The 13,399-nt window shown below is 45.9% G+C and overlaps 1 protein-coding gene across 4 annotated transcripts in view; it reads left to right on the top strand.

The window, feature by feature from the left end:
* The window catches only part of ILDR2 (immunoglobulin like domain containing receptor 2), a 64,196-nt gene that overhangs the window by 22,996 nt on the left and 27,801 nt on the right, over positions 1 to 13,399 (top strand). The gene's annotated exons all lie outside the window — the stretch shown is intronic.

The following is a 13,399-nucleotide window of genomic DNA, read 5'->3' as shown; positions in this document are numbered from 1 at the left end:
TTTAGATGTTTGGGATCATAGGGCCATACCAGCAGACAGAAGAAGGGAATGTCCAGGAACCTGCCACCCTGAGATTAGACATTGGTCTAAGATCTGTGGCAAGGACAGGATGTTTATGACCTGGAACCATGCCACTATTTGGATAGAAGTAAAGTTCCCTCGGGCTGCTCCAGCTGGCAGGAAAGGACTTCACCATTCAGGAAGGCTCAAGCAGAGAAGTTATTATTTTAAAATCTAAAAGCAGCTTGCCTTGCTCTTACTTCTCTCTACGCACAATATGAGGGCCTGACCCCTTCTTTCTGATGTCCCATGTGGTAGCTTGTTTTTGAAGTGCCTTCAAATAGAAAAATGAGGGAAAGGGCCCCTGTGGAAACATGGGTGGATGAACACTCCTGCCTCTGGACCGAGAATAGAGTAAGAGAACATTACCTAAGGGGTGTTTAGATTAAAGCTAAGGAAGACTTTCCTAATGGTCACTTTCGGAAATTATGGCTGGCGGAGGAAATGACAGAAACTCCCTCTCTGATGAGCTTTCAACATCGAACAGGTTCTCTTGTCTAGAATATTAGGATAAATAAGATCGCTTTCAGAGTCCTTTCTAGGATTTTGATTTATTTAAAAGATCCACAGATTGCTGGGGTGCCTGGGTGGCTCAGTCGGTTGCATGTCCGACTTCAGCTCAGGTGATGGTCTCATGGCTTGTGGGTTCGAGCCCCGCATCAGACTCTTGTGTTGACAGCTCAGAGCCTGGAGTCTGCTTCAGATTCTGTGTCTCCCTCTCCCTCTCCCCCTCCCCACTCAGGCTCTGTCTCTCTCTTCTCAAAAATAAATAAAAACATTAAAAAAAAATTAAAAACAAAATAGAAGATCCACAGATCGCAAAATTAATTCTCTATATAGGGTGATGCCTAAAATACTGCAGTCTTGTTTTGCTTTAATATTGTTTCCGTTTTAGAAAAAATGATATATGTGTATTGGAAGCATTTCAATCAGAAGAGAAATGTAGAAAAGAAAAAAATGTCTCCTAAAATCTCACTATCCACAGCTAATGAATGTATTCTTCAGAACTCTTCTGATTGCAAGGGATAGACACTTAACCTGGCTTAGGGGACTTTTTTGGCTTGGGTAATTGGTAAGTCCAAGTTCAAGTATGTCTATGTTCAGATTACATTGTATTTCATTTATTTATTTAAAAACTTTTTTTATTTATTTTGAGAGAGAGTGAAAGAGCGCGCACAAGCAGGGGAGAAGAGAGAAGGAGAGAATCCCAAGTAGGCCCCATCCCAAGCGCCATCAGAGCAGGGCCTGATGAGGGGCTTGAACCCACAAACTCTGAGATCGTGACCTGAGCCAAGATCAGGAGTCGGACACTTAACTGACTGCATCACTCAGACTCCCCTTATTTCTTTATTTTTTAATTTTTAAATTTTATTTTAGAGAGAGCGCCTGCTTCTGGACCGGGGAGAGGGGAGAGGGGCAGAGAGAGAAGGAGAGAGAGAATCTTAGGCAAGCTCCACATTCAGCACGGAGCCCAATGTGGGGCTTGACCCCACGACCCTGGTGTCAGCCTGGGCTGACGTCGAGAGTTGGTCACTCAACTGACTGGGTCCCCCAACTGCCCCCAGATTATATTTTAAAGAATCTCTGTCTCCTCTGGGTTAGCTTAATTCTCAGGCAGGCTCTCCGTTTGGGGCAAAGGTGGCCCCAAGCAGGTCCAGAGTTAAATGGTCTTTAATGCCTTCCATCTCAGGAGGACAAAGTGCCATTCTTCGCAGTGGCGGGCAGAAGTCCTGTTGCTGGGGGTGGCTGTGCTCTGGCAGAGGAGCATACAAACGGGCCACCAGCCCCCATTGAACTGTATGCGTTGAAGGGAAAAGGGAAAAGGAGTAGCTTCCTAAAGGGAAATTGGGCAATTGTTTCCAAATGAAGAAGGCAGGCAAAAACAAACACTGTTAATATTTTGTGGAATTCATCCATTTCGGCTTCTTCACAGGCCAAATGCATTGCTATTCCAGGAAGCCAGAAATAGGTTTGCTCCCAGCAGGTCCTTGTGAGGAGGTGCTAAGTTGGGATTGATTCTTCCCTGTGACGGTAATGCCACAGAGTTACCTTTGTTTTTCTGTCATGCTTCTATTTTTCCTTCCATCTCCTTCTGTGACTTACTCAGAAGTGCAAGCATATATTACCTAGGCAAGGGGTGAAGGAACAGACATACATGAATTTTTATAAAATCAACTTATTCACAACACCGTGCCTGAAATTGTTACTGTGGTCTGAAATAAACCTTGTAGGCTGTTAGTATTTAAAAAAATTCTTTTTAAATGTTTATTTATTTTTGAGAGAGAGAGAGAGAGAGAGAGAGAGAGAGAGCATGAGCAGGGGAGGGGCAGAGAGAGAGAGGGAGACACAGAATCTGAAGCAGGCATCAGGCTCTGAACTGTCAGCACAGAGCCCGGTGTGGGGCTTGAACCCATGAACCGTGAAATCACGACCTGAGCCGAAGTTGAATGCTTGACTGACTGAGCCATCCAGGTGCCCCCAGCCTGTTCGTATTAAGAGGCCATTAAGGGGTGCCTGGCTGGCTCAGTCAGTTAAGTGTCCCACTCTTGGTTTTGGCTCAGGTCATGATCTCATGGTTCATGAGTTCAAGCCCCTTGAGTCCCGTGCTGGGCTCTGTGCTGACAGAGCCAGCTTGGGATTCTCTGTCTCCCTCTCTCTCTCCCTCTCCCCCACTCACACTCCTCTCTCTCTCTCTGTCTCCCTCTCACTGCCCCCCCTCAAAATAAATAAATAAACATTTAAAAAAAGAAACCATAAGAACACAATCAGAGGGGCACCTGGGTGGCTCAGTCAGTTATGCGTCTGACTCTCGGTTTCAGCTCAGGTCACGATCTCATGATTTGTGAGTTCGGGCCCCGCATCTGGCTCTGCACCGACAGTGAGGAACGTGCTTGACATTCTCTCTCTCCCCCTCTCTCTCTGCCCCTCTCCCGCTCAGCTCACTCTCTCTGTCTCTCTCAAAAATAAATAAATACACTTAAAAAAAAAAAGAACATAATCAGAAATCAGGGAATTCTTGGGAGGGGACATCTCAGAACTTGCCATTGACCTTAGGGATTTGGACAGGTGTTTCTAAGCCTGAGCGGAAATGCTCTAGCACTCACCCCGGTGTCAACTCAATCTGAATCCTATTGTGTTGCCACCCCTGTGACGTTCTGGCTGTTAAGAAAGGCTACTTGTTGCCAAGGTTCCTCCTCCTCCTTCTCTTCCTCTTTGCCAGCCCCAGCCTGGTGCTGCTAACCAAGGAGATTTGCCGATTAAAAGGGCTTCAGCTCCCAGGGTTCCCATGGCAACAGCCTCCTTGGAGGTCTTTGTTGCTTGCTAAAACTTTGATCTCTCCGAGTGGCTGCTGCTGTTTCTCTCCAAGATTTACAAACAGAAGAAGAGGGAAAAAGAATTGGGGGAGAAGAAAGAAAAAGTTTACTCCTGGCAGAAAGGAGAGAAGGAATTAATTACAGAACCACGCTCTAGCCATAAATCTGGGGGTGACTCCTCTGGAACATCTTTGGGTTCGGGCTGTGCCCATATTTTCATTTGTAGACTCAGTTATACCTCAGTTATCTTGGCCGCGCATGAAAGACCTCAAGTGAACTTGATTCTACCAGGGGGGCAGAGCCATCTTTTCTATCTTCAGTGGACACCTGTGCCTTCAGATATCCAGAAGAGCCAAGATATACCTAGGTGCCTCTGGTAGAAGAACTAGAAAGTCAGCCAGGCATCAACTAGAATATGATTCTGGTTAACGACCATGAGTAACAACCATTCTACTGTAGGAGCAGTGGAATGGGGGTGGTGGTTGCTCCAGAGAATTGGGATCACGCCTTTTACTCTTTGCGGAAAGCCTCCTATGGCCTTTAGACCTCTCTGGTGCATAATCGCACCCTTGCTGTATGATAGGCACCATGCAGTAGGGTTAGTTTTGCTTCAAGTATGGTTTACATTGAAATTATGATTTACATTTAACTAGTCTTTTCTGCATACTATGTCCCTAGCACAGTAAGGGTACAGAGTAAATAAATGACGCCATCTTGTCCCTATAAAAATTACCGTCTTTTGATAAAGATGAATATTGTATTTCGGAAGCAATGAGAGAATATGAGAAAAGGTTAAGACTGTATTTGATATTAAGTATCTAGGCTACTGGTTCGCAACAGGGTGCTATTTTGCCCCCCAGGAGACATTTGGCAGTGTCTAGAAACATTTTGGTTGTCACAACGTATGGGGTGCTATGGCATCTAGTGGGTAGGAGCCAAGGAGGCTGCTAAGTGCACAGGACAGCCCTCCTACACACAATTACGTGGCCCCAAATGGCCATAGTGCCAATGTGGCAAAACCCTGATCTTGACCCAAGGTCCGTGTGGATACTTGGCAAGGTCTGTTGTGAAGAGCTTTGGGGTCAGATACCCCTGGATTCAGTGCAGCCATATAACCTTGGGTAAGTCCATGTAAATGAGCCTCGGTTTTGAGCCTCGGTTTCCTCATCTGTAAAAATGGGGAAGGGGTAATAAAAGCTACGTGGAAGGTCTATCGTGAGGATTAAATGGCACATGATAAGTAAGAACTCCCACCTGTTCCCACCCCTCACCTTTCATTGCTGGTGCGTCATGCTTGATCTGAGGGAACGCTCTGCAGGGAGTTCTGCGATCCGGGGCTCCTGCTAGAAGAGCTGATTTCCCTTTAGCCCATTCCATAGGCAGAGGCTTTAATGAGCCATCTGTGCATTGGCAATCCTATTACTAATAGATTCTTGGTTCCTCAATGACATTTGGGCAATGCCTTGCCAGTGGTGACCCCAATCAGCCCCGTGGGAATCTTCGCGCTAGTGGATTTCAGGACATTCTGTCCCAGCATGCTATGTTTTGGTTGCTCTATTTTGGTTGTTTTGGAAGCCCCTATTTCTCAGTGGATGGCCCCGAGTTAATTACACGGCGTTTAGTGCCTGAATGCAAGGAGTACAGCACACAGGCCATTCGCTGAAGTCTGGAGGGGTCTGGGGAAACGCCTGACTTGGATTAGGCCCTGGATGGCTCTAGAAAGGCTTTAGACAGGGTGACTTCATAATTTACTGTCCAAATCAGGATCCTTGAGAGGGAAAAGGGGAAACTTTTAATAATTTATCTCAAGACAACAGGCATAAACTTACACTGCCCAAACTGGTATCATGGTCGCCCCATAAATGTGACCGCCTTGAAGGTTCTCCTTTCGGTTGAAGAGAACAGAACAGAAGATCCAGGGAAACTGGGGGCAAATGAGGGTCGGCTCCTTCCTTCACCTGCCGGACCCTGGCTGCTAGTTGGCATTTCATTTGTGGGGTCCCAGGGATGTACGCATCGCCATTCATTTACCAGGACCGATCAAAGGGGCCCAGCACAGAGATGGTTAAGGACTGTTCACTGACAATTTTGCGCCAAGATGTCTGAAGGGTAAAGGGCGTCCACTTAGCTCTTCACGACCCTGGGTGGAGAAGAGAACAGACGAGGTCTCAAGGCGCCCTTTGCCTTCCCCCGTCCCCAGCCACCCAGTCCCGCGCTGCGCCTGCTCTCCCCTCCACCCCCTGCTCCCTCGCAGCCTTCATCCCGCCTCACTATTTTTGCTTCACTTGTTGCTCATCACTGTGGGAGGAAACTCGGCCTTCAATTAGCGCGCATTCCTGAAGCCTGCGGTTGCCGTGGTTACCCGGGCGCGAGCTGAAGCAGCTGGGTCAGCCCGCCAGCTTCATTGTCGTCTCTCTGGGCCCCGGGCGCGGGAGGGAGGGCGGGGACGGGCCCGCAGAGGGGAGGCCCCGGGGGGCCGCGGGGGAGTGGGCGTCACCGAGAAATCGGCTCAGCCCGGCCAAGAAAGAACTGGGGCCCCTGAAAGCCGGGCAGGAAAACAGTCGTTGCATTTTCCTCCAGAGCCAGCTGCTGCCATTCAGGGGTGCAGGTTCGCGTTCACACGCCGGCGGTGTCTGGACTTTGGTCTGGGAACTGCCCCCAGGTGGAAGCCCCTCAACGCTGAGGGGAAAGGGCAGAGACCCCCACCGCCCAAGACCCACAAGGAGTGGGGCCCTCCGTGTCTGCTTCAGACCATCAGGGCTTTGGGGGTTGAGGAAAGTGGCCATTTTGAGCACCTTTGTATTTAAGTTCCCTCTGCCAGCCTGTTGGATGGAGCCCGGTGAGCTCAGAAAATCACACTGGGTACCGAGGAAGCCCATTCCCTTCTTCCATTAAATCCCACCCTGCCCCGGGTCGTCTCGGAGTCAAATCCAGCCGTCTTCTGCACTTCATCTCAGGCCAAGTTGTGCATGCTAGATTACTAATAATACTTGGCATCTCTTCCCTCTCTGGGGACAGGGAACTGGTTCACTGTAGCACTTTGCAAAGGCAGAGTGCTTTGCAGTCGTTTTTATTATTGTTTATTAGTTTGTGGCGGAATGGTGAATGCCTTTTAATTAGCGCATACTGCGTTAAGATGTATTCAGTAATCACTCTCTGGTCACGACTTTAAAAGATGCTGAACATTTTAGCCATCTCTAGCATTTCCTACATCCAAAAATTATACTTTAATTATGTAAGTGGAGCAATAATGCCACAAACAGAAGTTTCAGGGTTGCTGCCTGCAAATACTAGGAGACTAGAAAGCTGTTGCTATACATTTCTAAATTAAGGCTAAGCAAAGCTTGAGGGGGAATGAGATATTGGGGAAAAAATACTGGAATGGGGATGAGTAGGTCCAGTTTCTTCTGGTTCGATTATTAGCCGTGCGACTTTGAGTACGGTTCTTAACCTCTCTGAGCCTCAGTTTCCTGAAAACACGGAAAGGGTGATGGATTCGATGACCTCTGAGATTCTTTCTAGCTGTAAAATCTAATTCTAGAATCTATGTGAATAGAAGAAGTCAGTGCCTTAGGCCAAGCTTATAATCACTGCCAAAAACCCGGAAGCATTTATTGACAGTTAATTGCAGACGGTCCAATACTAGTCATTTTGTGGAGAGAATTCACTGTCAGAATTATTCACTGTGGTTTAAAGTGACCTGAAATGTAAAAGATATAAAAAGAAAAAAGTACACGCACGAAATGCTTAAATACAGTTTATAAATATATGTAAAAGAAGGAAAGCTATACCCACATTTCTGATGGATAATCATAAATTATATTTATTGAATGCATGGTTGCTATGGGAATATAGAATAAAAACAGGGATGTGTGTGCACTTGGGAAATTTCCAGTCTATTTGGGATTCCAAATAGCCATAGAAACAACTCTACACTTAAGAGGACCAGAGAAAGCCATCTGCTCTCCTAAAAGCCTTAGGAGAGAAACATTTTGGATGGTCAGGAGCTGAGAGACCAGGGGGTGGGTCACCCTGGTCTCTGAAAATGGATCTGGGGCATGTTCGGGAAGCTCAGAAATGGGATGAAGCCCAGAGGTGCATTAAACAGAAGGGAGAAGAAGGCAATCACAGGAACTGGGGAAGGAAAGTGTTCTAGATTGTCCCGAGCAGAAAGTTCATTAGTATGGAATATTAGCAAACCGGAGGAGGACTCCGAGGTAGTAAGTTCAAAGGAAAGAACGAAGATAACCGTGCTGTCAGTCTTGGTGACATCATAAGTAGGAAGGAAGTGTTGTTTTTCCTCCTTTTGGTAGGTTCCAGCGCATGACAACCTTCCGTTGTCAGCAAGTAATTGAATGGCAGATATGGGATCTGAAAACAAATTTGTCCTAAATCCAGAATTTCGGTACCTTCCATTGCACTTTGAAGGTTTGGACTAATAAAATCAGAGCTTAGATTTAAGTTTTAAAGGTAGAGACAAAGACGGCTTTTTTGGCTAAACTTTGTATGCATGTTGGATCTCTCTGTAACGACTGCCTTTCAAACAACATAGCCTGATAGTTGTCAACTTGTCCGGTGGGGTTGTGCTTCAGTCCTCCTAGATAGCAAGATGGCCTTTGGGGACGTTCAAGGACTAGAGGACACTAGTGGCATTGAGCCCTGAGTCCAGGGGCGCTAAGCATTGTCCAGTGCATAGAATAGCGCTTAATGAATGAATGAATGTTTCCTTCGTGTTCTTTTTTTTTTTAATTTTTTTTAACGTTTATTTATTTTTGGGACAGAGAGAGACAGAGCATGAACGGGGGAGGGGCAGAGAGAGAGGGAGACACAGAATCGGAAACAGGCTCCAGGCTCTGAGCCATCAGCCCAGAGCCCGACGCGGGGCTCGAACTCACGGACCGCGAGATCGTGACCTGGCTGAAGTCGGACGCTTAACCGACTGCGCCACCCAGGCGCCCCCGTGTTCTTACTAAAAGCCTGTTTCCATCTGGGACAAAAAGCACTCTCACGAGCAGTGAACCAGAAGTCCAGCCAGAAGCTCAGCGTACCAGACAATGGGGATTTGCTACTGGAAACGTTGCAAGGTCCTGATGGGTGAGGGGGGCTGCTCAGGGTGTCAAACACAGAACACAGTCTCTGCCCCCGAGGGGTACCCGTCCTGTTAGCGGAGGCGCACGTAAAGGTGTCGCTGCGGTCCAGAGCCACAAGGGCTCTCATGTAGGTGTGCACAGTGGTCCTTAGGAGCATGGAGGTTCCTCCCAGTGCAGCATTCTTCCAGGGCTCTGTCACAACAGATTTCAGAGTCTTGTAGACTGTGCGTGGCAAGGGTTTGAACAAAGCAGGAGATTGAGAAGTGTATTAATTAGCTGGTTATGTGAGTAAAGAAGGTAAGTAAATCCTGCCTTGAGGAGACTGGTTTACCAAGAAAAGAAGCATTTGAACCTTGGGGAAATGTCACTGGGACCTTGTTGCGAAATGTGCAAAGATAAGGCCATGAGTAGACGAGAAGTGGGAAACCAGGCAAAGGCTGTGTCTCTGGGGAACGGCCTCGTACTAGGTGGAACTTGATGTCAAAAATGTAAAAAAAAGAAAAAAAAACCTGATGAGAATTGGATTTGGCAGGAGGAAGGCGCTTTGACCTTAGGAAGCTTTGTGAAACAGAAGCAGGTAACTAAAACGGAGTTCTTAAGCTGACGCTGTTAGATAAGCTGCATGGGCCAGTCAGCGAGCCTCCCCAGCACAGGGTTCATGTCTATTCCTCTGTGTCCCCACCTGGCACAGGACACATTTTTTTGTTGACTGAATGATGAATGAATGAATTGGAGACATTCCAGAGGTGAGCAGGTTCTCAGAATACGTACAAAGAGAGTTGGGGATAACTTCACTGTGTCAATGGCAGAACACAGCTGAGATGGGAATTGTACGGGTCAGGTACAGAGGCTGTTTTATTCACAATGCATGTTTCTGCCCTCATCAGTCAACCGAAAGCATGTGAATGTTTTTGGCTACAAACTTAGTGATGGTTTTGTACGAAGCCGACGCTTGTGTGTGTGTGTGTGTGTGTGTGCATGTACCAACTGTTAGCATGCCTAATTTGTTTGGTCTATTCATGTGGAAATTTCTTAAAAGTAATGGATGCTGCAAGGTTTGGGGAAAACTGTTTGAGTGCTTACATCAAAACTGTATTTTCTCCTGATAGTTTGAGCTGTGGTTTGAAAAGCATAAATGTGGCCTTCTGTTTGCAGGGTCTGCTTTCTGTCCTCTCCTCAGACATTAAAGTGACTTCTAATTGCCCCTCTTCAACTGAATCCTGGAAGAATAGCAATGATTCACAAGTGTTGGTAAAGTGCTACTGAAATCTGGAAAGTATTTACTGCAATTGTTTGCACTTTCTAAGATCAGACCTTCAGTGGATGTGGTAGAATAGGAAGAAAAGATAGAACGTTTCTAACTGGCAACAGCATTTCTTAGAAATTGTTAGGCAAGAAGCTGGAAGCAAATGGTTTTCAGAAATATATTATTCCAGCATAAATCTACTTTTAAAAATGCCTTTAAGTCCCAATAAAATGTAAGTGTGGTATAAAAGCCGGAGAGCTTTGCACTCTGTCTGCTGTCGACGTGATACAGTCACATTGTCTGCTACCCCAAAGCTCCTACTGTGTCCCGAATTCTGAGGACATTTAATTCCACCAACTATGGCAAGATTCTGTCACCCGCGCCATCCTGGGGCTAGCGCTACACAGGTGCATTATGGGAAAGCTTCACCTTCTTCTGAAGCATCAGCTATTGGTTGTTGCCTTAGGGAGAATGAGAAGCTCGATGTGTGTCTTTCGGTTGGAGTGACAAGTTTTGTGACTCTCCTGTCCATATTTCTGTGACCACCGTATCCTTAATTTTTTTTTGTTACAAATGTAAAAAAAAAAAAAAAATCTAGAAATGAAAATCTCTCCATTATTTCTCCACGATGCCCATTCCGGGTCCCCAGAAATAAGAAAGGCACACAATTTTGTGTGTAGTGCTGTCGCTTACAGATTTTAGCTTGAACATAGGTTCCTGGAGATTATATTCGCTGACATTCTCGGTGTAGAAACAATGTCAGAACACCAGCCTATGGGGAAATCCAGCTTTTGTATTTTACCTGCTCATAAATATTTTGGTTTATATATGCCCATCAGTGGTTGCAAGTGTGTGATCTCTGGGCTCCATACAGCCCCCAAACATGCTTTGTATGGCTTGTCCAGTGTTTAAAAAAATACCTATGGATCAATCGCCAACACTGAAAATGCAGATTTTTCACACAAAAACCTGGGGTCTGGCTAATCTTGAAAAATAGGAAGACCCGCAACTGTGAAGACACATTCCTGTGGGCCAGCGATTGGCCAGACTTGAGTAGTAGCGGCCTCTATAGACATATAATCTGCTGTTTGCTACACCTCGTATTACATTCGGCTGGCTGCATTTACTTGTGTTACCCGCTGTCCCTGTAAACATACAGAGCCGAGTTTGCAACTCTACTCTCTAAGTATCAGATTTGAGAACCAAGAATATTGTAGGCTGGGTGACCGTATAATTAATCGTCCAAGATAAGACACTTAAAGAATAAAAAGTAGTGCTATTAGTATTTACACAGGTGCAACAGGCACAAACGAGGATATATAGTCTCCCTATTTATAGATCACTTTATTCAGTCACCTCATTTGATTAATGAGAAAACTGAGACCTAGAAAGAGGAAGTAATTTGCCTATAGTCACCAAGTAAACTAATGGCAAAGGTGCCCTAAGTACCCTGATTCCCAGTTCACTGCTTTCTCCAATATAATGTCTTCTATATAATAAGTATAAGCACCATATTTTCCTTGAATCTATAGATTTTTTATAGTTAATAATTATCACATGGCTAATTTCCTGTGAGTGTATAAGTTGGTAGTTTATATCATCAATAACATTTCTTTTATAAATGTAGTTAATTATGGGCTATAGCGTATCTAGAGATGTTTAAAACATTGGTAGGCTTGAGAGCTTAAGAGTAGACCCAAGAAAAGCTTCTCATTTTATTAGGTACAATAAGAGATACATTCAGAAGTGCTAATTGTCTGGATTTTAAAACCATCTTTTGATGTTTATTTTTGAGGGACAGAGACAGAGTGTGAGCGGGGGGAGGGGCAGAGAGCAAGAGGGAGACAGAGAATCAGAAACAGGCTCCAGGCTCTGAGCTGTCAGCACAGAGCTCGATGCAGGGCTTGAACTCGGGAACAGGGAGATCATGACCTGAGTCGAAGTCAGGTGCTTAACCGGCTGAGCCACCCAGGCACCTCTGGATTTTTTTTTTTTTTTTAAGCCGCCATTAAGTAAGCGTCCCATAACTAGCTTGTGAAAAACATTGTATATTGACTTTTTGATCATTGACTATTGGCCGGTAATTAATATTAATTATGTCTTCAAGAGATGGCCAACATCCCAAATTCCCCAGTCCTTGACCAGCTGTTTCTTTGTTGAGTTTCCAACAAGGGATTCCAAGGGATATTTGTACACAGAACACTCCAGATGAGACCAGTGCATGCTATGAATCACTTGCTCGGAATTTGGCCCCAAATTCCTGTCTGGTATCCCATCCTAGACCACACGTGAGTCTTAGAGGCACCTCTTAGCCTATCAGGAAGGCTTAGGTCAAAGGCTAGCCTGAGAAGTCTCCTTCAGGGTACACCTTTCTCCAGTGCCCCACTTGGCTCTCGTGTGTTCTTCCAAGAGACCTTGCAAGCAGCAGACCATCCTTACCAGGTCAGCTGCACAAGCTAGAAAGACAGAAAGAAAGAAGCCTTTCTTGCCAAGACCTAAAACAGAGCTAGCCTAAGTCACTTCATTCTAGACTTCCTTCCCCTTTGGAATGTATTGTGGTCCCAATGAATTTCTCAGATGAGGAACCATTACCCAAGCAGGAGACATGGCCAGGGCACCTTTTACCCCGTTGGCCTTGTATAGTTAGGGAGCGCCAAGAAAAAGTCAGTGTCCTGGAGGGACTCCTTTTTCTTTGACTTTTGTCAGACCTTCTTTTCCATAGAGTAGTTTGACGGAGGCGGGGACCAGTGACCGATCATGATAAACCTTTCGATTGAAAATATAAACTGCACGTGGGTAATTTTTTCTCTGATGCACCTCAATAAACTCGTTTTCTAAATGGGCCCACTCCACATGCATGAAACAGACCCCTAAACCTGTGTGTTCAGCAGTGACGTGTGGCTGCTGAGCCTTTGAAGTGCTGCTATGAGTAAAATATAGTATTCAATTAATTTCTTTTTTTACTCTGTGATGTGATGACTAGAAAAGCTAAAAATTACCTGTCGCTCACATTATATTTCTAGTGGATAGAGCCGTTCTAGAGGCATATGTTCTGCGTGTAAGTGAAGTAAGATTCGGTTGCGTGCTTAAGTGGTACCGCGGCGACTTTTTGCCATTAGAAGTGGGAAAGGAGGGCAGTTTGCCAGTCGTTTCATAATGCAAGACTTGTTTATTAGCAAGGGCTTCCGTGGGGTAGAAACATCTGGTACAGGTACAGAAGGGCCTTTATATTTACGTTGATACGGGAACATGGTGAAAGCATTCAGTGCTTCTTTCTATAAATCAGGCCAGTTTTTTTTTTTTTTTTTTAAGTTTATTTTGAGAGACAGCATGAGCGGGGGAGGGGCAGAGAGGGAAGGGCAGAGAGAGGGAGGGGCAGAGAATCCCACGCAACCTCAACACTGTCAGCGCAGAGCCCGATGTGGGGCTCGGACCCACGACCCGTGAGATCATGACCTGTGCTGAAACCAAGAGTCAGATGCTTAACTGACTGAGCCACCCAGGCGCCCCTAAATCAGGCTAGTATTTAAAAGGACTAACCCCCTCCCCCCCATCTTCTACAGTCTTGGTTCCTGCGTAGCTCTTTGCCTCCCAGAACCCCGAGGGGGCGCCTGTTCTGACACCAGCCGGCTCTTAAGCTCGTATGCCGAACCATGCAGAAGGCACTTGGGTTCATACAACGCCAGCTG

This window comes from Lynx canadensis, chromosome F1, assembly GCF_007474595.2.
Source record: "Lynx canadensis isolate LIC74 chromosome F1, mLynCan4.pri.v2, whole genome shotgun sequence".
NCBI classification, from domain to species: domain Eukaryota; kingdom Metazoa; phylum Chordata; class Mammalia; order Carnivora; family Felidae; genus Lynx; species Lynx canadensis.
The sequence above is the reverse complement of the archived record's forward strand: the minus strand, read 5'-3'. Positions and strand labels throughout refer to the sequence as shown.